The sequence below is a fragment of the Podarcis pityusensis genome (assembly GCF_964106645.2).
Source record: "Podarcis pityusensis genome assembly, chromosome: 9".
In the NCBI taxonomy this organism is placed as follows: Eukaryota; Metazoa; Chordata; class Lepidosauria; order Squamata; family Lacertidae; genus Podarcis; species Podarcis pityusensis.
Genome location: NC_138034.1, coordinates 1,513,010 through 1,534,233, shown reverse-complemented (window position 1 = coordinate 1,534,233; position 21,224 = coordinate 1,513,010). Strand labels below are relative to the sequence as shown.

Sequence of the window (21,224 nt, the reverse complement as noted above, 5' to 3'; positions counted from 1 at the left end):
CTTAAATTTCTTTGTTTCTCTTTCAATTCAATCATAGACAATGTCAAACCGTGGTCCTCGAGTTGCTTATATACCGGCGGTATCTTCTCTTGAGTAGCAGTTGCTATATCTTTTGCTTCTTCAGCTATCTTTCGGGTCGAAGCAGATTCCTGTAGTAATTTTTCAATAGACTCTGTGTTGGTATTCACCTTCTGTCCCAAATTATTGATGCTTGTAGTATTCTGGTCAATTTTAACTGATGCTTCAGCTACTTGCTTATTTGTTTCAGCTACTTGTTTAGCTAAATTTTCCAAAGATTCAGTAATTTTTCCAAGTGCCTGTGCCAGAACGTCTTCGGACGACATAACTTTTGGTTTAACCTGTGGAAGTGCAGCCCCTGGTATTCCAGATGGTCCAGAAGGACCAGATGTTGAAGCCCTTCGCTGCAACGCAGTATCTGTCCGATAGGGTCTGCCAGACCTAGTAGTTTTTTCCTGCGTCGACTCTAACTTTCCTCTTCCATCTGCCATAACACTCTCATGAGAATCCAAGGTCGATCCCACAGCTGAAATTTGTTTTGGAATGGAAAATTCCTCTAGCCCAGTTGTTATTGTAGCAATGTCAAGCCTCCTCTAGGGGGACACAGTAACAGCCAAAGCTTGCAACTTTAAAAAAGAAAATAGTCCTTATAAGTCCCCCAATTCACATAAAAACAACAGTTTCAGTTGCACTTAATCAGTTACTTTAAAACCAGGAGAAGTTCAGAAACACTGTATCTCTTTTGCAGAGTTAGCTGTCAAAAGTCCTCTGCTTACCGATAGGCTTTCCACAGAGCGGCATTCCTTATCTCGGGGCAGTCCGTTCCCAGGTTTTAGGCGGTGGGTTTTAGCTTCCTTTTCCCCCTTTTTTTGCAGATAAATACAGTTCAAACCTTTCCCCCCTCCTCTCCTGCAATCCGGTTTCCTGATGTTGAGATTTAAATCTTTTTTCAAACGTCTTTCAGAGTTTCCGCTTACAGTCTCTTTGCTTTGATCTATTTACAAGAAAGGAAGGCAGACTTCCTGTTTATACCTTCCCGCTTCGGTGCCGAATTAACTTATTTTTTCCCTTTAGATCCAATTTAATCCTACTCACAGGTAGTTGCTTTCAAAGTCAAATTGTCCCAGGAAAAAGTCAACTGCTATGCGGCTTCACTCCGCGGAAGAAGCAGTCGACTCTCAGCACCGTGCCGCTCACCCCGTCTCGCTCTGGAGCCCTTAAAAGGGTCCCTTCGCAATTTGGGGGGGCGCAAAAGGTGCCCGCCGAGTCCCCACGTTCACAGGCTTCACCCGCCTGTGATTTTTAAAGGGCCCCCGCTTCGCCGCAGCGGTCAGACCCGATCCCGCGGAGCTGGTCCCTCAGTGACTCATAGGGAATCCACCATTAACGATGGCGCCAACCCGGAAGTCCACCTGAGTGAACCTTTTCTGTCCGGACAGCCACTCACCCGTGGCTGTCTCAATCGCTGGCAGAATCCGTCAGTGGGCGTTTCTTAAACTTCTTCCAGCAAAGAAGCTCTTTGACGCCTAGTCTCCTCCTACTCTCTCTGCTCGAAAGCCTTCTGCGCAAGGAGGGCGTAGGCAGCAGAGGACCTCTACTCTACTCTCCCCGCTGGCAAGGAGTCATGGGACCGCCTCGCCGCTTCCCCCATCTGCCCCCCTTCTCCACTGGTGCTACGCTGATTCTCTTCCCCAGAAGATGGGCTGCCTCTCCCAATCCCGGGACGCTCTCTGGAATCCCTCTGGATTTTGCTCTCTCCCTCCGGCACTGATGGCAGTTCCCTGACAGGTCTATCCATATCTACTAATCATTAAGGCTATGCGCTGGATCCAGGATCAGGCCTGCCAGTTGCTGAGCACCAAGAGCAGCAGAGGGCTGCTGCTATCAGGTCCTGCTGGCAAGCTGCTTCTGAGGGAAAGGAGGCTGGACTAGATAAGTCTTTGCTCTTCAAGTTTCCTGCAGAAGGTTTTTTTGTAATTTAATTTCTAAGATCTGTTTGATGTGTCAATGTGCTCTTCTAACATTTGCTTCTTTAAATCTGCTTAATGCTAAATCTGTTCTGATTTAGATTTCAACTGTGTTTTAATGAGTGAATTTTTACTAGTGTTGCCTTCTGTTCTTGAAAGATTCTGTCAAGTTCACATTCATCACCAGTGCTTATTCCTAGATGCTCCAAATTGGTAATACGCTCATTTCCTTGACCGTGTTTTGAATAGCGTGTTGCCAGTTTGAGAGTTCAATGTGCTTTTGTGGTTGTTGTTTTTTTAAATGGCAAGATTGAATTTTCAGTTGCAATCTGAAGTATTAATTCATTGGTGGTGGGGGGGGGGGTTGTTAGAGGCAAGGCAGGGGAGAAAAATCTTGTGAGTATCATTGTGGTCAAGGACCAGAGCCTCAGATGATCTTCTGGGGGGAACCTGAAACCATCAGATTGCAACTTTGGGGATAGACCCATTCCTGGGTTCCCATCAGCCAAACTAGGGATGGACAGAACAGCCTGCTTCTGGTTCATGTCAATTTCTCATGTTCATCTGTTTTTTTAAACTTCAGAGATTAAAGCTTCGGAGCCATCCACTGCTTGTCTTGGTGTACCACTGGCTCCCTGTGCCAGTATTTGAGCAAGGAAAGTTGGCTGCAGCCCTTCAATTGAAGGCTGTGGGGTTATATGAAGTGGCCTTGTGGTGCTAACCCTTTTGTTTGGTCCACATTTTAAGCAGACTGACTTAAGTTTGCATCTTCTAGAACAGCGGTAGGCAACCTAAGGCTGGATGCAGCCCAATCGCCTTCTCAATCCGCCCTGCGGACGGTCCGCAAATCAGCGTGTTTTTACTTGAGTAGAATGTGTCCTTTTGTTTAAAATGCATCTCTGGCTTATTTGTGGGGCATAGGAATTTGTTCATTCCCCCCACCCCACCCCAAAAAATAGTCCGGCCCACCACATGGTCTGAGGGACGGTGGACTGGCCCACAGGTGAAAAAGGTTGCTGACCCCTGTTCTAGAATCACACATGGGTCAGAATGTAATTACTCTTCAGGCTTTGCACTTCTCTGAATCTTACAAGAGTAATTACGTTCTGACTTGTGTGATTCCAGGACAAGGGAGGCAGTAGCTCTGAGGCAGCCTCTCTGCCCCAGAGGCAGGGGTCTGGTTTCCAGTTCAGCCAGAGTTGCTAGCCTTGCTTCCATCATGCTGGCATTGTCATAGCGAGGAAAAGCAAAACACAAGGGGCCAAAATATCTCTGCAAGTTCTCTCCCTCCCTCTCTACTCGGCAGCTGCTGTAGTGGTTTTCTCCTTAAAAATAATTTAGGAATCAATGCTTATGCAAGGTCACAGCCCCTTCCTCTTCTGCAGGCAGTTTCCCTTCTGTAACTTATGTGGGATTGGGGTGGGGGGATACCTTTGAGTTTAGCTGCATCCTCTAGACCCTGGAACGAACACATCCAAGCTCAGTGGGAGCCTCAGTAAAGGCTTCTCTCTCCCCCCACTCCAGATCTACTCTCTCTTAGCAAAAGGTAGGCAATCCATCCTTCCCTTCCTCTTTGTGGACATTTTTATCCCCTTATAAATGCCTTTGGATTTCTGGACTGGATGCCTTTGTGATTTGCAAAAGACACTTGGAAGCGTCCATTTCACAAGGGAGCTTCCTCTGTTGGGATTTCCCTCACTGGAATCCCCCAACCAAGGTGGTTACTAACAACAAGAAACATGGTAGCTGCATTGCAGGGGGTGGACCAGATGACCCTTGGGAGACCCTTCCTGCCCCTAAGGTTCTCTGATTCATCCTCTAGACCCTGGAATGAACGCATCCAAGCTGATGAACGTTGCATTATTTTATTGTTGTTAGCCGCCCTGAGCCCGGCTTCGGCTGGGGAGGGCGGGATATAAATAAAATTTATTATTATTATTATTATTCTATGCAGTGTAGCAATAAAAGTTGCCATTTAGTAAAAGGAGCAAGCCTAACCATAGAACCTTTGCTAGCTGTGCCACTGTGGCAAAGGGGCTGCCCCAGGCCCCTCCCTGCCCCACCTTCTGCGACTGAGGACTGTGCAGCTGGTGCTCAGATTTTAATGCGAGTGTGTAGGTGTCAATGGTCAGCCCTGCCCAGACCTTATAGCTGAAGTCTCCTCAGATGGGGAGCAGGTCTTCACAGTGCCAGTAACCCTGAGGGTGTTGGACCCAGACATTCCTGCCTCAAGACCTGAGGTCCTGGCACCTGCTGCTGCATGGGGCAGTGGGCTGAATCACTCATTCTTAGATGTGCGTGAACATGGGTCGTTGTGAGGACTAGGGCAGAATGAGGGAGAGTGATATGCTCCTAAATGCCTGGAAGCGCTTACATCTGTGCTAACAGAGGCAGAGTTAGGGGAGCATAGCTGGGCCCCTTGTATTGGGTGCTGAGCTTTAGGGGCGCTGCAACTCTGCTTTGGAATGCAGCATGAGAAGCGTTGCACTGGGCGCCACTGGAATCTGAGACACCCAGGTCCACCCCTGGGGTTAATGCCCATATGCTTTGGGGGTTAATATCTCAGGCAGCAAGAGTTTGAAAATGCCACAGAAAAATCTGTGTAATCTCTCTCTGTTTCTCCCCACCTCCAAATCTAGCTCTGCCAGAATTTTCTCTCCTCTCTTTTTAAAGTGGAAAGCCAGAAGTTTGTACTTAATATGGGCCATAATCTTTCCAAGGCAAACAAAAACGGGAGTATTTGAAATGAAAGGTCTTTCAATGTTCCAAACAGGCATTCTATCTGTTGGTGGGAGTTGGGTTCACTCAGAATGGAGCTCACTTAAGAGGGTGGCCTTTAGGGTCGTTTCAGTGTTTATTCACTGTGTGAGGCCTACGATTCGTCGTGTGAGGGCTAAGGGAGCCAGTGATGGCGTTGTGGAAGGAAAACTACAGTTCAAACGCCACTGAGATCTTTCTTACCACTTCAAATACAAAGCGTGTCATGGTGGTTGTTCAGACATGGTCCTGGCCTGAAGTATTGTGCATCATTTTATTGTTTTATTTTGTTATATATCAAATTTGTCTACTGCCCTTCATCCACAGATCTCACAATCACACACACACATACTTCAGTTGTGATTTGGCTGCTACCCCGTCACATGGTTATTTTGGATCTTAAATTAGGGCTGTGTGCATGCAAGGGGCCTCTCATTTTGTGACACAACATCAGTTGCTTGCCTTGAAAGTCCCTACTCCCCACCCCACTTCAGTCATTGGGATAACCAGTTAGATTACTGTAATGCACTCTGTGCAGAGAATGCTAGGATTGTAGAGTTGGAAGGGACCACAGGGGTCATCCAGTCCAACCCCCTGCAATGCAGGGATCTTTTGCCCAACGTTGGGCAGTCTGGACATTTTAAAGCAGTTCAAAATGCGACAGTCAGGCAGCCCAATACTGCATCTGGCCACCTAAGCTAGCATCAGTTATTTAATAAAAATTATATACCCCATGAGGGACGCGGGTGGCGCTGTGGGTTAAACCACAGAGCCTAGGACTTGCCGATCTGAAGGTCGGCGGTTCGAATCCCCGCGATGGGGTGAGCTCTCGTTGCTCGGTCCCTGCTCCTGCCAACCTAGCAGTTTGAAAGCACGTCAAAGTGCAAGTAGATAAATAGGTACCGCTCCAGCGGGAAGGTAAATGGCGTTTCTGTGCGCTGCTCTGGTTCGCCAGAAGCAGCTTAGTCCTGCTGGCCACATGACCCGGAAGCTGTACGCCAGCTCCCTTGGCCAATAAAGCGAGATGAGCGCCGCAACCCCAGTCGGTCATGACTGGACCTAACGGTCAGGGGTCCCTTTACCTATATACCCCATGATCATTAGAAAACCTCAAAATGGTTTACAAAGAGAATAAAGCAATTGTCAGTCAAAGCAACTCTTTAAAAAACATTCAAAAGATAAAATAAACAATTAACTTAAAATATATACCAACAGTAGGCTCACCTAAACTAGAATGTTTGTAGCAGGCACTGGAAGGAATACAGTGAAGGCGCCTGCCTAATGTCTGAATGTGCTGCAGTCTGAATTCTGTGGAATTCACCTTTTAATGCTGGCATTTCACACTTGAGCTGCATGCTTATTTTTATGGTTGTAAGTTGTTTTAAAATGCTGTTAATATTGTTTTTGCACATTGACAGAAGAGTATGTTTGCTATCAGCCGGCCCTTGAGTTGCACACTCTGGTGGGAACGATGCAGCTCTCTTGTCCCCCCCCCCCCCTGCTAGAATGTCCCCAGGAAGGATGAGGCATGATCACACCCTGTTGCTCTTTTTGGAACCCCATTTCCAAGAGGTGTTGCAACAGCAGCAGCTGTGCCTAGTACTATGCCAAGCATCTATAACCTGCATAAGGGGAAAAGGGAGGGGGAGAATTAAAATGTAGCTTTTGGATCACCAGCTTGAATGCAAATAATTTGTGCTGAATTTTAAAACACACGTGCAAATGGAACGGTATATATCCCACCGCTCTTAGGAAATCCATCCCATTGAACTCTGCAAGATGTAATATCTAAGTTAAATACATAGCCCTGTGCTCTGACAGCAGCATTCTTGGCATAGTAATGCACTAGCTGATAAGTGGCCCTCCAAAGTTTTCCATTTGGCCCTCTGGATTCTCCCCAGGCCATCCCCACCCCTGGTCCTGTACTGTACCATGCTTGACTATTTGTGTGTGGCAAAAATGTGTCCTTGAACTCTGATAATTAGTGAAGGCTCTTAAGGCTTGAGTTTCAGGAATTGCCTTCCAGGCCCCCGCCCCACTTTTCTCGATGCGATTCAACCGCTTTGCTGGCTCTGCTGATCCAGCCACAGGAAGTTCGCGGTGCTCCTGTGTGACACATGAAATCTCTGCTGCTTTTTCCTCCCCAGAGGGGAAAGGGCATTTTTCTCAGATGGAGGGTGGAGAAGGGATGCAGGAAGAGTGCACCCAGAGTGCAAATGCAGTCAGCAGGGGCACATGGCCTTGGAAGGCAGGGAGGGGCGGGGGAGAGAATCTGACGGCTTTGCTGGGCCCTCCAGCCTGTTTTTGCAAGAGCAGGGGAAAAAGAAGCCTGCTTGTTCAGCACAAAATGCGACCCACATGCTCAGAGACTCAGTTATCCATTGTTCTGGGCCAGGTGTGTTTGCCTAGATAGGATCAGTGGTATGGAGCAGGAGAGAAGGTTGTGTCCACCACCAGAGGCCATGGGCACCAACTCCCAGGGGCCAAGGTCCTGCCCCCCTCCCAAGTTGAAGAGCATGACCATTTAAATGGTGTGTGTGCGCACCATGTCTTGGGATCGATTACGTAAGATGGGGCTTACTTATATTACCATCATTTTATTTGTTGGCACTCCTGCCAAGGATGGATCTGCTATAAAACTAATGAAGCTTAAGCTCCAGGGCTCCTAATCCCAGAAGGACCCCAAAAGTGACTTTAGTTCACATTGCTTTTTAAAAAAAATCGGTCTAGTAGGCCCAATATGAGTTGCGTGACTCAGATGGATTGATTTTTCAACAACCTCAAAGTTTGAAAGTCAGCAGCAGAGATGTTCCAAAGAGAAACGACCCCACTGAAGAAGAAAACCATGGTTACCCAGACCATGGGTTGTGAAGGGGCTCCCATGGCAGCTCAGGCTTCAGGGCCCCCAAATGAAGGTCCACCACTGCCAACCCTGAGCGCTTGCACTCTGCAACACTCAGTAAAGCAGTCTTGGCCAACCTGTCGCCCTCTGGTCCCATCAGCCCCACCAGCTGTAGTCTAAAGCATGTGGCGGATGCCCCAGTGGGCCGAGACTGCTGCGGGAGAAACAAAAGAGCAGCCTTGCGGACTGCTTGCTTCCACAGCCAGTGGGCTCAGTGTTCTGCATGGTTATGTTACTTGGAAACAGACGGTGCTGGAGACGGGCGGCTTGCGTGTGCAGCTGCTGAGGCTGTTGGGTAGGGAGGGAGGCAGGGAGACTGACAGTAGGTGGCACCAGAGCAATGCCAGGCAGGGGTAACCAAGCTCACATCCAAACCTTACGTTTTCAAGCAGCATTGTCCCTATTTAACCATCATGGCTTCCCCCCAAACATCCTGGGAACTATTTTGAATTATTTCTGTGACCTTGCTAATGAAAGAGACCGTCATCTGCTCCTGCAGGGCTCTGCTTATCTTGTGCTGTGTTTTATTTTGGCTGATCTCTTTCGCTCGCTCTCTGCCCCCACCTCCAAACAAAGGGTGCCTGGCAAGCAGCAGAAAATATTTTGAGCTGGAGGCAGCCCACAAAGTTCCTTTTTCTTTGTTTGCTGATGGACTGGAAGAGTTTCCAGAGGAAGCTTTGTTTACTCCATGTGTGTATATATCTGGGCTGAGTCCTGTACATTCCACACATTCCAAGAGTGCTTTTTTTAGGGGGGGGGGAGAAATGTTGCAAATGCAAAGGCGAGGTTTGTGCTGTGTGCCCGATGATCCAAAGGATTTCACAACAATGTGGCAAATGCATATTTCCAGATGTCTGGAATTGAGAGAGCTGGTCCCAGCAGGGAGAGACAGTGCCCTCTGATGGCAACACTTGGTTTTGCAGCTGTGTGAAACTGAGATGGAAAACGCATTTTTTTCCTTTTCCTTTTTGCAGTACCGGTGAGAGCAAGTAATTGCAATCCATCAGATGTCAGAGCTTCTCTGTTCTCCCGGACGCAAACCAATCCACAGCTTTTGCCTTTCCTTCCTTCTTAGATGGCAACTCTATTCAAAGACCACCTGGAGCTTTCAGAGCCAATCAAGATGCTGGGAAGACATTTTGCTTCAACAGTCCAAAAGTGGCACATTGAGCAAAAGTGTCTTTGTGAGAGCTGACATCTTGCCAGCAATGGAAACTCAGCTGTGAAAATACTTCCTGTGAATGAGGAGTCAGTGCCCCCCCCCATCATTTGCACATAATCAAAGGGATGTTCTCCCTGCATGCAAAGACAGGATCTGGTAGATTGGCCGAACGTGACCAAGAGTGGGTCAAACAGTAAAGAAGGCAGTTTGTGCAAATGCTGTAGAGGAAAGTGAGGAGCAGTTGAGGCTCATCAACTTGGGAAGGGAGCCCATCGAGGAGAAGAAAAGGCTCGGGAGCAAGCCCTCCACAAAAAGTGGTCCCTAAAGCAATTGGAGGGCACCTTGTCTGCCTCCTTCCTGCAACTCCTGCAGCCCAGCTGGTGCTTCCTTTTGGACCCCATCAGTGAGGCTGAGAAGGGAGTCTTGTCGTCTGGGCAGCCCAGGACCTCCAGACACACTGCCCAGGCTTGAGCCCTGGGGAGGTTACTTGGGTGCTGCTAACACAGAGGTTTGACTTCACCCCCAGCGACACACTCTTGGGACAGACAGATGCCAACAACAATATTCAGCTGTCTTGGCATTTATAACTTGGCATTTATTATGTCAGCACCCTCCTGACCAGTTGTTAAGGGGTGAGTCAGGACTAAGGATGGGTGAATATCTCAGTTTTGGTTTCTCTCCATTTCTCATTTCCCAACAGTCTTGAGTTCAGATCTCCACATTTCCAGATCAGTTTGCAATTTCTTTCTTTCTTCCTCATGAAGATTCATCAGCATTTCTATGTGAAACTTCCCTAATATACACATTTTTGTAAGATTTATTCTGGAGTACTATTTTAGGGGGGGCAGGTTTGCCCAGCAGGGTGTGGCCCAGAAAGTCATGGGGGAGGTGGAACCGTCTCTCTCACAGAATAGTGATAATCTCATGGGCTCTTGCAATAAGAAGGTGGGGCTGAGGCATTTAAAAGGCCTCGTCCAGGGATTGGGGGGCATTTTGCTGTTGAGCTCCGCGCCCCCCCCCGTTTACCGTTGAACGGGCCAGAAATAATTTTTTTCTCTCAACCTCAATTGGTCCTCAGTTGGAGGTTTTTTGACCTCCCTCAGTGAAATACGTGTTGTTGTTATTCTTGGGGGAAATGGCACTGGGCAGCAACACCATAGTATAGGCGGCTTCCCTAAGGGGCCTTAGGGGAGGATTGGATAAGAGACACCCTAAGCTCAGGGTGAAGTCTTGGCCTGGATGGAATCTTTCATCCTGGTAACCCAGTGAGATCCTAGATGCTTGGTTTTCACTGCATCTGGGTTCAACACTGGGCAACTGCCATGGAGGGGCTTTGGGGTGCTTCCTGTTAGGAGAGCTTCAGCTTGGGTGAGTTATATTGAAACAATCACTTAGAGTTTCTGGAATTCAAAGGCTTTATTCATGCAGGAGCAGATTTATCTTGGCAGGAACTATTTACAGGATGAGTAGAAAGAAAAGAAAGAAAATAGCACACCTATTGTCTTAACACTTTGGGAGAGAGAAAAACAAAAATGGCTCAGCTTTTAGGGGTGGAGTTATCTTTGACGAAGAAACTACAAAAAATGCTAGCTAAATTGCTAGAAAAAGAGTGCCTTCACATGGTTTAAAGTAGCATGTGCATTAGCTAGAAGTTTAGGAGAAAGGAAATGTATTTGCTTTTCAACATTCTCCAACCCTGATGGCATGCCATTTCACTCGCAATGGCTGAGTGGAGTGAGAAACTGATCCTTGCCCTATTGCCATGCAAACTCTGCTTCTTGCTGCAGTCAATAAAATTTTGGCCTGATTTCACCCGTGTCCTCTTTCAGTTAATTCACTGTTTCCCAGGAGCACAGTGTACATCTCTGCCTGGACCACTGATTTTTCTGAAGACACCCATTTTTGCAAAGCAATTTCCCATAATATAATATGTTATTTTCACTAATACATGCGTTTACACACACACTTTACCCCAGTATATGTCCCTTTGAGGTTGCTCAGAAGGGAATGTGTCCCTGGGCATGACAAAGGTCCCCACTCCTTGCTGTAGTTGTAAGACTCTTGTGTTGAGCTGGGAGTTGGACTGGATAACCACCTCAAAGGCCCCTTCCAGTTCTACAATGAAATAAGAAAAGGTTAAAGTGAGGGCCATCTTGCATGCTGGCTTCAGAGGTGGGTTGCAGATCTGAAATGAATGAAGAAGCTCTTTAAGATCCTCAGATCTTTGCTGTCTTTTACAAATCCAGAAACAATATGTAATTAATGACCTTTTTTAAAAACACTGTTTTGACATTTACATTCATTTCAATATAAAGGAAATCATGTATGTTATGTAGTTATTTAAATTATGTAGCTTATCTTAAATAGTGGACAGCATGAATAATGTAGAATTTGACAAAACCTGAACTGCAGTAGAATGGAAATGACGCTGATTGTGATGCATTGAGGCCCAGGAGGGAATCTCTGCCTTCTTCTGTCCTTGGTTGTATGACACACACAACCTCTGTTTTCCCATTCTTCATTGTGACTCCCTGCCTTCCCAAAACTGCTGCCTGAGGCAGCCACCTCACTCGGCCTAACAGTAGGGCCCATGCTGTGGTTGCCTAATTTTCCATCTACAGTTGCTGCAATGATAAAAAGATATTTGAAAGCAATCTTTGTACTGAAAATTTCAGTAAGGATTATGACTAGCATTAAATTGAGGAAATATCATTCCTCTGCAAGCTGTAATAGCATTGCAGTTGGGGGTTGAGGGGAAGGCTATGCTCACCAGAATTCTCTCCCCCACCATTTGAGTTTCCTTGAAATTGTTTCCTCCCAAGCCCTCAGCCTGTTCTTTCAGCTCTTCTGCATTCAGAAAGCAATTTTAGGATCTGGTGTAAGAGCTTTCATTCAAAAAAGAAAAGAAAAGAAAAGAAAAAAAAGGGGGGGGGGGAGAAATGCTTCTGTCTGCCAGCTACGCTTCCCTTTCATCAAGCTTCCAGGCGGCATTCCCCAAGCTGGGAGTCTAAGGAGCAGCCTGGAGTTCAGAAAGGGAGTGGGGCCTTTCTGAAACTGAAGTGAAGTGAGGACAGGGAAGGAAAACCGGTGTGCAGGTCTTGTGTTTATGCCTTCCTGGAACCTTTTACATTTATTTTTTTCTTAGATTTTTATTTCAGGCCAATGGAATAAAGCAGAGTTAATATGCAGACCCTAACATTTCTGAAGATCAAGGGGATTCTCCCCTATGTGATGGATGGGTGACCTAAACTTAACAGGAGAGCTTGTGTGCATGCAAGAGGCAAAGAGAACTTGAAGAATATATCCCAAAAAGGAAGGGGAGGAGGAGGAAGAGAAAGTGGTTTTTCTGCCCCCCCCAAGGGAGCCCATGGCTGCAAACAAGAAAAAGGTAATAACGTGACCATGAAAATAAATTGCAAGCATATTTAAAACAATTAAAATCATTGGAAAACATGAAGGATATCTAAAAACTGCCACATACCCTAAACAAGTAATAATTTCAAGGCTGACACCCAGCTCAATGGGAATGTTTCTTTTAAGAAACCCACCTGAATGTTAAGAACAGCAGCAACAGGGAAACTGTGGTCTTCCAGGTGTTGGACTAGAGCTCCCTCCTCCCTGTCCGTTGGCCATGCAGCTGGGCTGGCGGGAGCTGGAGGCCTCCAAAACCATCAGGGCCCTGGGAGCCCCGCCCTTGGCTAGAATGCTGAACTAGGATGGGGAAGTCGCAGGGGATTCAAATCCCCTGAAGCACTCAAGGGGACAGTTGGGCCAAGGAATGCATTCATATCTATATAAGTAAAGGTTTGGCCCACATTTATGCTCAGACACTGGCCTGTTTTGCACATCATGCTGAGCCTAATTCTAATAACAACTATAACCATTTATTACTTGCACCCCACCCATCTGCCTGGGCTGCCTCAGCCACCTGGGGGGCTAACCCTGGCTTAGCGGGAACCCATGAGTTTGCGGGCTCCTGAGTTGCAGTTGCTTTGATCCTCGATCATGTTGCTGCTGTGCTGGGTAAAAGGATGGTTAGGCTTAGCGTATTGTTTAGAGAGGAGGACTTAGCTCTCACAGACAAACCATCAGATGAAAACCATGCAAGAAACCTTGATTATGGCTTGAGCTGAATCATGAGTTCAGACAGCATGCTATAAGCCAAGGCTATAAGCCATGGCTTTGCTTGGCTCAGCATCGAACAGCAGCAGAATGGGAAGAAAGGAGGAAAGCAACCACAAAATCTTTTCCCAGAGTTTGCATGCTTGCGGGTTCACACTAAACCATGGTTTGGCATGATGCATGAAACAGGCCATTATCTAGTTTGGCCCCAGAGGGAGCAATGGATTAATTGAGGGCAATTTTGTTTTTATTTGGTGCATCATTTCTATGGATTAACAAGGACATTTTATTCTATTGAGCCATTTTAAAATAAAATAAAATGCTTCATCCATTGTATTAATTTTAATGCAGTTGGTTTTGATAAACTTGTGTGTCATCTTCTTTTGTTGGTTTCTCCTTTGGATATCTTTTTTAAAAAGCTATTATTAGCAAACAAACAGAGATTAAAATTTAGCCACTACAGACTGAGATGCGTGGAATCAAGACAAAACACTGGGGGGAGGGGAAAAATGTAACTCAAATTATTATCCCTTCTATGAAATGAAAAAAAAGGAAAGGGGGGGGGGGACCCCAAACAAAGGCCCTCAACTTCCCTGTAGCAATGTTTCCTCCTCTCTCTGGGACCAATTTCTATGTGAGGCAAAAAGTCCCGAGGAGGTTAGCAAACCTACACTGTCAGCCAAGATCTTTATCTGTGCAGGAAATAGGGAAATAAGTTTACTGATAAGAGGGAAAGACAATAAATAACTTAGAAATTCTTTGCCAGTTCCCTTGAGGGCCTGTGGCAGCTGCCCAAGGTGTGCGTGCACACGGCAGAAATAGATCTGCTGCTTAAGCGTATTTCAAATGAGACCCTTCCCTTCCCTTCCCTCTCCTTAGACATAAACTTCAACAACCCCCCTCCCCAAAAACTGTGTGGGATGGGAGACTTCAGAGATGCCCGATCTCAGTGATCATGGGCAGGAGGAGGAGGAGGAGACCAGACCATGTCATTACCGAGGAGGCAGGTTTAGTCATTGTGTGAAGACTATCTCAGCCTCCAGGTCTGGTCTTGACTGGAAGGATACTGGAATCAGCAAGGGAGACCCACATGACCTTAAGGTACTGCTGTACAATGCCATGTCAATGATTCATAAGAGCACTGCCATCCACGACTTATTCATGGATGGGGGACTTGACCTGGCATGTGTGACAGAGACTTGGTTGGATGAAGCAGATGGGCCTGTCCTTGCCGCTGTTTGTCCACCAGGCTTCTCTTACACAAGACAACCCAGGTCATGTGGGTGGGGAGGGGGGGTTGCAGTGATTTTTAGGAAGTCATTAGCGTGCACCAGGCGTCCTATTGGGAAGAACCAGTTTTCTGAGTGCATGTTCTGGAAGTTGGGCAATAGGGGCAGTACAGGATTCCTTTTGGTGTAACAACCTCCCTGCTGCACCAAGGATTCCCTGCCCGAGCTGCTTCAGGTCTTGGCGGATGTTCTCCTGGAGACACCTAGTTTGGTTGTCCTAGGAGATTTTAACATCCATGTCAACACAACCTTACAAGGGGCTGCTTGGGACTTCATGGAAAGCATGGCCTCCATGGGGCTGTCCCTGAATAAGTTTGGCCCAACTCATAGTCATGGACATGCCATAGACCTGGTGTATATCTCTATGGATGTGGGTGATCTGACACTAAGTCAAAGTGAAACAAAAGAAGTGCCATGGTCGGATCACTACCTGGTACAACTGGACTTCTTTGCAACCCTTCCCCTCTGCCGGGAGGTAGGACCAATTTGGATGGTCTGCTCCCATCACTTAATGGATCCAAATGGTTTCCAGAGAGAGGTAGGGGATGTTTTATCCCATGTTGATGGCCTTTCAGCTGATTTCCTGGTGGCCCGCTGGAATGCGGAGTTAACCAGGGCTATCGACTGTCTGGCTCCAAAGCACCCTCTCCGATTGCATGGAGTCCAGACAGCCCTGTGGAGCTAAGGGCAATGAAACAATCTTTGAGATGGCTAGAGCGCTGGTGGCGGAAAACTCATTCTGAATCAGACCAGATACAGGTTAGAGCTCAACGTTGAGCCTACCAAGTGGCAATAGTGACGGCGAAGAGGACCTTCTTCACTGCCTCTATTGCATCTGCAGAAAACAGCAGCAGGAGACTCTTTCGGATGGTTCATAGTTTAACAGAACCACCTGTGCCATTGGGGCCTGGTAAGGCCCCCAAGATCTCCTGCAATGATTTTGCAAAGTTTTTTTGCTGATAAAGTTGCTCAGATTCGGAAAGAGGTAGAGTCCACCATGGGAGCAAGGCCGGGGTGGGAGAGTGCTAGAGTCCTGTCTAGTCAAGTTGCATGGGATCAATTCTGATCTGTTACCTCTGAGGATGTAGACAGGTTGCTTGGATGAGTGAAACTAACCACCTCTCGCCTTGATCCTTGCCTGGCTCATAAAAGGGTGATGGGCTCCGTGGGGTGGTGAATGCTTCCCTCTGCAAGGGAGCCTTCCTAGACCCGCTGAAAGAGGTGGTTATTAAACCACTTCTTTAAAAAAAAATCTTTGGACCCGGCCAATATGGTCAACTATCTCCCAGTCTCAAATCTTCCATTCATGGGCAAGGTGATTGAGTGAGTGGTTGCTGAATAACTCCAGGCACGCCTGGAGGATGCGGACCCATTGGATCCCTTCCAATCGGGATTCAGGTCTCATCATGGGACTGAAACTGCCTTGGTTATGCTGGTCGATGATCTCCGGCGGGCTAGGGGCAAAGGTGAAAGCTGTTTCCTAGTTCTGCTGGATTTCTCAGCAGCCTTTGATATAATTAACCATGACATCCTTCTGGGCCATCTAGAGGAGCTGGGAGCTGGGGGCACTGTTACACAGTGGTTCCGCTCCTTCCTCCTGGCCATGTCCAGAAAGTGGTGTTGGGGGATGAGTGTTCAGACCCCAGAGTTCTCACTTGTGGGATGCCTCAAGGTTCTGTTTTTTTTAAAAAAAATAATATTTATTAATTTTCCAACCGTTTAAACCCAACAAAACAGGGGGGAAAAAAATAAGACTAACAAAACAAGACACAAACCATTTAAAACACAAAACAATTTCCATATCTTATCTTTCATTCCCTTATTTCCACGACCTCCTCACACCTCCCTTTTTGTATTCCACTTCTGTTAATTGTTTCAGCAATTCCTTTCCATCTTCCTCTGTTTTCTATCCTATAATTATCTTAACATATTCTAACCTTATTTTTCCCTTTAATACTCTATTAATCTATTTATACTTGATTCCTTATAGCATTTCTACTAAAGCCATATAACTTCATTCCAACATTTTTCTAACATTCATTATTTTTACAATATTTCTATAAATAGTATTAAACTTTTTCCAGTCTTCTTCCACCGACTCTTCTCCCTGGTCTCGGATTTCTGCCAGTCGTTTCCGCCAATTCCATATAGTCCCATCAACTTCATCTGCCATTCTTCCCGAATAGATAAGTCTTGTGTCTTCCAGTACTTCACAATGAGTATTCTTGCTGCTATTGTTGCATACGTGAAAAAAGTTCTATCCTTCTTTAACACCAATTGGCCAACCATGCCCAGGAGGAAGGCCTCTGGTTTCTTCAAAAGGGTATATTTAAATACCTTTTTCATTTCGTTATGAATCATCTCCCAAAGTGTCTTAATCCTTGGGCATGTCCACCAAAGGTGAACTCTAATCCTCAGATTCGTCTGTTTTTCTTTAAGTTCAGTCATAGCAAGCGTCAACTTATGTTCATCAAATTGCCTCTGTAGGGCTGGGGCTCTCTTTCGCTTTCTCTCCAGTTGTGTTACTTTACATTCAGCAACAACAGCTTTTTCCCTGGCTTCCTCCGCAGTTTGCCGTATCAAAGTAGGTTCCTGTATCAATTTCTGAGTGGTTTCTGTATTGGTATTATTTATACTTTCTGTATTTAAGTTAATTTTAGTAATTGAAACATCCACTTTCGCATTTATTGTGTCCATTTTCCTGTTAAGCTGATCCAGTGAGTCATTTATCTTATATAATGCAGCCACTAAAGCCTCTTCTGTCGACATTCCTCTTGGTTTTAAATATACTGGTACAAAGGCAGCGACAGAAGGAGCAGGGGGGGCCTGATGATGGACCTCTCCTGGATTATTGCCAAGTCTTCCCAGACCTTAATGTTTTGTCAGCAGTTGACTGGTCTGTTTTTCCTCTTCCATTTACCATAACACTTAAAAGATTCAAGGTCAGTCTCAGAGTCTCACGGTTTTTAACTTGCAGCTGGAAATTCCCCTAGCCCAGCTCTTGTAAAGCAACCGGTTTCAAAGGCTTCCACTGGGAGAAACAGTTTCTATTTGTAATAGTCAATAGTATCCTCTTTTAAGCAATCCAAAATTAGTTTCAAATTAGTTTCAATTTTCAGTTACTTTTACTCCTTTTTAAAGCAGCCGGAGACAGTAGAAACAATGTATTTCTCTTGTTTAACTAGCTGTCAATAAACGTTCTAAACACTGTCAATAAACATTCCAAAAGACGTCAGTCCTGCTCGCAGCCCGTTTCCAGGGTCAGAGCGGCGGTGTTTTAAATCTCTTCGCTCTCTCCCACAGGCATACTCAATCCGCAACTTTCCCTCTCTTCTCCTGCCTCCAAGAGGGGGTTTAATGTTCTTTACCGATGGAAATTTAATCTTTTACAAAAGACTTTCCAGGACTCCAGCTTGCAACTTCATTGCCTCAGTCTATTTACAAAAGGGGAAGGCGGACTTCCTGTTTTGAACCTCCCCGTTACGGTACCAAATTAAACATTTAGAAATCCAATTCTTCCGCTTCAGCTCTACTCACAGGTAATTACTTTAAAGTCAAATTGTCCACAGGAAAAGGTCAGCGCTCTCCGGCAACAGCTGTGCGGCTTCGCTCCGTGGAAGAAGCAGACGATTCGATGCACCGCGCCACTCACCCCACGTCGCTCCGGAGCCCCAAAAAACAGGATTCCCCGCGAGTGGGGGAGGCGCAAAAGGTGCCCGACGAATCCCACGTTCACAGGCTTCTCCCGCCTGTGATTTTAACGGGTCTCCGCCTTCGCCGTGGCGGCCAGACCCAGATTTCCACGGAGCAGATTCCTCCCGGTCAGAGGAATTCCGCCATTACCGGAGGCACCTCCCCGGAAGTCAAGGTTCTGTTCTCTCCCCCATGCTTTTTAACATCTATATGAAGCTGCTGGGAAAGATCATCAGGGGGTTTGGGCTGGTTGTTCATCAATATGTGGATGATACCCAGCTGTACCTATCTTTTAAATCATAACTAGTGAAGGTGGTGAAGGTCCTGTGTGAGTGTCTGGAGGCAGTTGGAGGATGGATGGCGGCTAACAGATTGAGGTTGAATCCTGACAAGACAGAAGTACTGTTTTTTTTTGGGGGGGGGGGTCCAGCGCTGAGGGCCTTCTGGCAGTTCCCTCACTGTGCCGTGGTGTTTTAGAATTTGGCTTTATTGGCATTGCATCTGGGCAGGTGAGAGTATTTAATAAATGCTTGTGTTAATATCCTGTGTGTTTATCAAGCAGATCCCAGTAAATAGGTGGGGGCTGCCTTTCACTTGGTGCATCCCTGATTGAGCAGGCCTAGCCTAGGGACAGGGGTGAGGCTGCCCTTCAATTGCTGCTCAGCACTCTGCAGGGAGAAGGAGCCTCTGCCTTTCCCAAATGCTCCGGCTGCCGTTTTGCAGAAATACTGGGCAAAGCTCTGGTGGCGGCTTTTTGATCACAGAGGAACATGTGCTATGCGCACCATCCTTCTTTTTTAGATGCTGCAGAGGGACCAGGGCCAGCTGATGGAGGAGGAAGAGTAGCATCACTCCCACTGGTCCGCTCCATCCTGCCTGCTTTCAGCAGAAGCCACAAGGAAGGCTCTTTGCCCAGGCAAGTGTGCCTGCCTCACACTTTTCAGGGCAGAAACAGCACAACCCATGAGCCAAGGGGCCAGCCAGTGTCCAGGGGCAAGGACTGAAGGGGAAGTCAGGAGGACCAACTCCATGGATAAACGGTAATGCAGGATCAAGCAACAAGCCAAAATCAGGACTGAAGTAACATTAGGCTAGACCAACAAGCAGAAAAGAGACAAAGAGTAGACCAGAAGTCCTTTGGGGTTTTTCCTGTAACCTGGTTAAAGAATAAGAGGACCGTTCTCTAGGTGCCTAGATCCACACTGGGGGCAAGTATTATTATTATTATACCCCACCCATCTGGCTGGACTTCCCCAGCCACTCTGGGCGGCTTCCAGCAAAATATTAAAATACAGTAATGCATCAAACATCAAAAGCTTCCCTAAACAGGGCTGCCTTCAGATGTCTTCTAAAAGTTTGGTAGTTGTTCTCTTTGACATCTGGTGGGAGTGTGTTCCACAGGGTGGGTCCCACTACTGAGAAGGCCCTTTGCCTGGTTCCCTGTAACTTGGCTTCTTGCAGTGAGGGAACCGCCAGAAGGCCCTTGGCGCTGGACCTCAGTGTCCAGGTAGAACGATGGGGGTGGAGACGCTCCTTCAAGTATACTGGGGCGAGGCTGTTTAGGGCTTTAAAGGTCAGCACCAACATTTTGAATTGTGCTCAGAAACGTACTCTTTGGTAAGAGAGCCCTAACAGAGATTTAAAATCATAAAACATGCAGCAAATTAAAGCATGGAAATAGCCTGTTACACCTTTAAAATATGCCCTTCTAAGTCTTTTCCAAAGTTTCCCACTTCCTTTAGCATAGAAAGAGACCACGTGTTTAGCAAGTTAAAAACAGTTTACTTACAAACTCTTCCAAGGTCAGATTCATGTGCTTTTCCATACAGCAGCAAGAAAAGACAGACAGTGCAACTTAGTTTCAAAAATGGTAAGAGTTTCTAAATTATTTGTATAGAAACACAAAGATGGCTTGCTGAAGACACATGGTTTTGGAACATCCAGCTATGACATCCTTTCTAGGGTGGAAGTACATATGGAGGAAGTAAGGGGGAAAGTGGGAGAACAAAGAGTTTGGTAGCTCTTCCTCACAAGGTGAGGGATGGTGACCTAGCTAAGACTGGCAGGACAGCTTACACTGTGGTCTTAACCCCTTTATGCATTAATTTGAGTTAAGCATGTTGGCTATATACAAAGTCAGGGATGAAGAATAAGCCAAGAGGAAGGACCAAAGAACAACCAATGATACAGGAGAGATCTCAAGAAGCCTTTGTTGCAGCAGCAAAGCTCAGCTGGACCAGGAAGTCCTCTTATGTACTATTTCCTGCCCAGGAGCATCCAATGGCCAGCCTGAGTGGGTGGAACCAGCCCAGGTCCTGAAGGTAGTTGACTAAGAAGGCTGCCACCTGCAGTTCAGTGATTCACTATACCAGGGGCTGCACGTGAATGAATCCACCATCTCCAACAGTGAACTAGGTGGATGGGAAGTAAGCAAACAAACGTCTACACCAGGCTCTTCTGACCAGAAGAGTGTTCAGGGCAGTTTTAGAATGAGAAACACAAGAAGAGAGAGCAAAAGCTCACATTAAAAATACTATCAAAGGTAGAAATCCAAAAGCAGCATGAAAAATGGGAGGGGAAATGGAATGGAGTATCATGGGAGAGGGCATGGTTGGTTGTCCGGCCCCCTGAGCAAGAGGGCGCCACGTGGAAAGGTTTCAATGCAGCTCCCACCTGCAAGATCTCACTGAAAAGCAACTCCCAAGCAGATGTGTGCAAATGGCACCTTTGTTTGCTTTGAGTCATTCTTACTAGAGATGGATGCATTGTCCACAGAGAGAAACCCCCTTCCCACACAGACCCTTATTTTGAGGCAGTCAATCTTACTTTATAGCCATCAAATTGACCAAGTTGCTTCAATACTGGAGAAAGTCGTAACATAAATTTTGTTTGTAAGATACATGATGCACATCACCGATGGAATTGAGCTGCAGGATAAAGTAGATCTTGTTCCCTAATCCACTTGGACAATAGGAACAGAGACACAGAGTGAGAAAAGGCAGAGCATCTGCCACTAATAATAACAACTGAGTTTTGATTGTGTTGTGTCCCAGGCACGACCTTGACAATCCTGACTGTCTTATCGCAGTCCTGTTCCATGTTCATCCAGGATGTTTCCATTCTACAGTAATGTGGTTTTCAAAATAATTATTGTGGAATGGACACTTTTAGATGAACTCATTAAATTGAAGTTACATTGCAGTGTGGGCTATGCTGCATTTACTCATGGAGAAGCAGTGGATCCGTTCCAGGTATATATGTTGAAAATACATTTAATATTATTATTTTGGGGGTGGGGGTGATATTCTTAAAAC

At 46.4% G+C, this 21,224-nt stretch overlaps 1 long non-coding RNA gene across 1 annotated transcript in view; it reads left to right on the top strand.

Moving 5' to 3' along the window:
• LOC308485693 overlaps positions 1-21,224 on the top strand; it is a 26,694-nt gene extending 5,470 nt beyond the window's left edge. Inside the window, exons 2-3 of the long non-coding RNA XR_013990679.1 lie at positions 1,807-15,889; positions 18,086-21,224. This is a non-coding gene — a long non-coding RNA (uncharacterized lncRNA). The remainder of the gene's footprint in view (positions 1-1,806; positions 15,890-18,085) is intronic.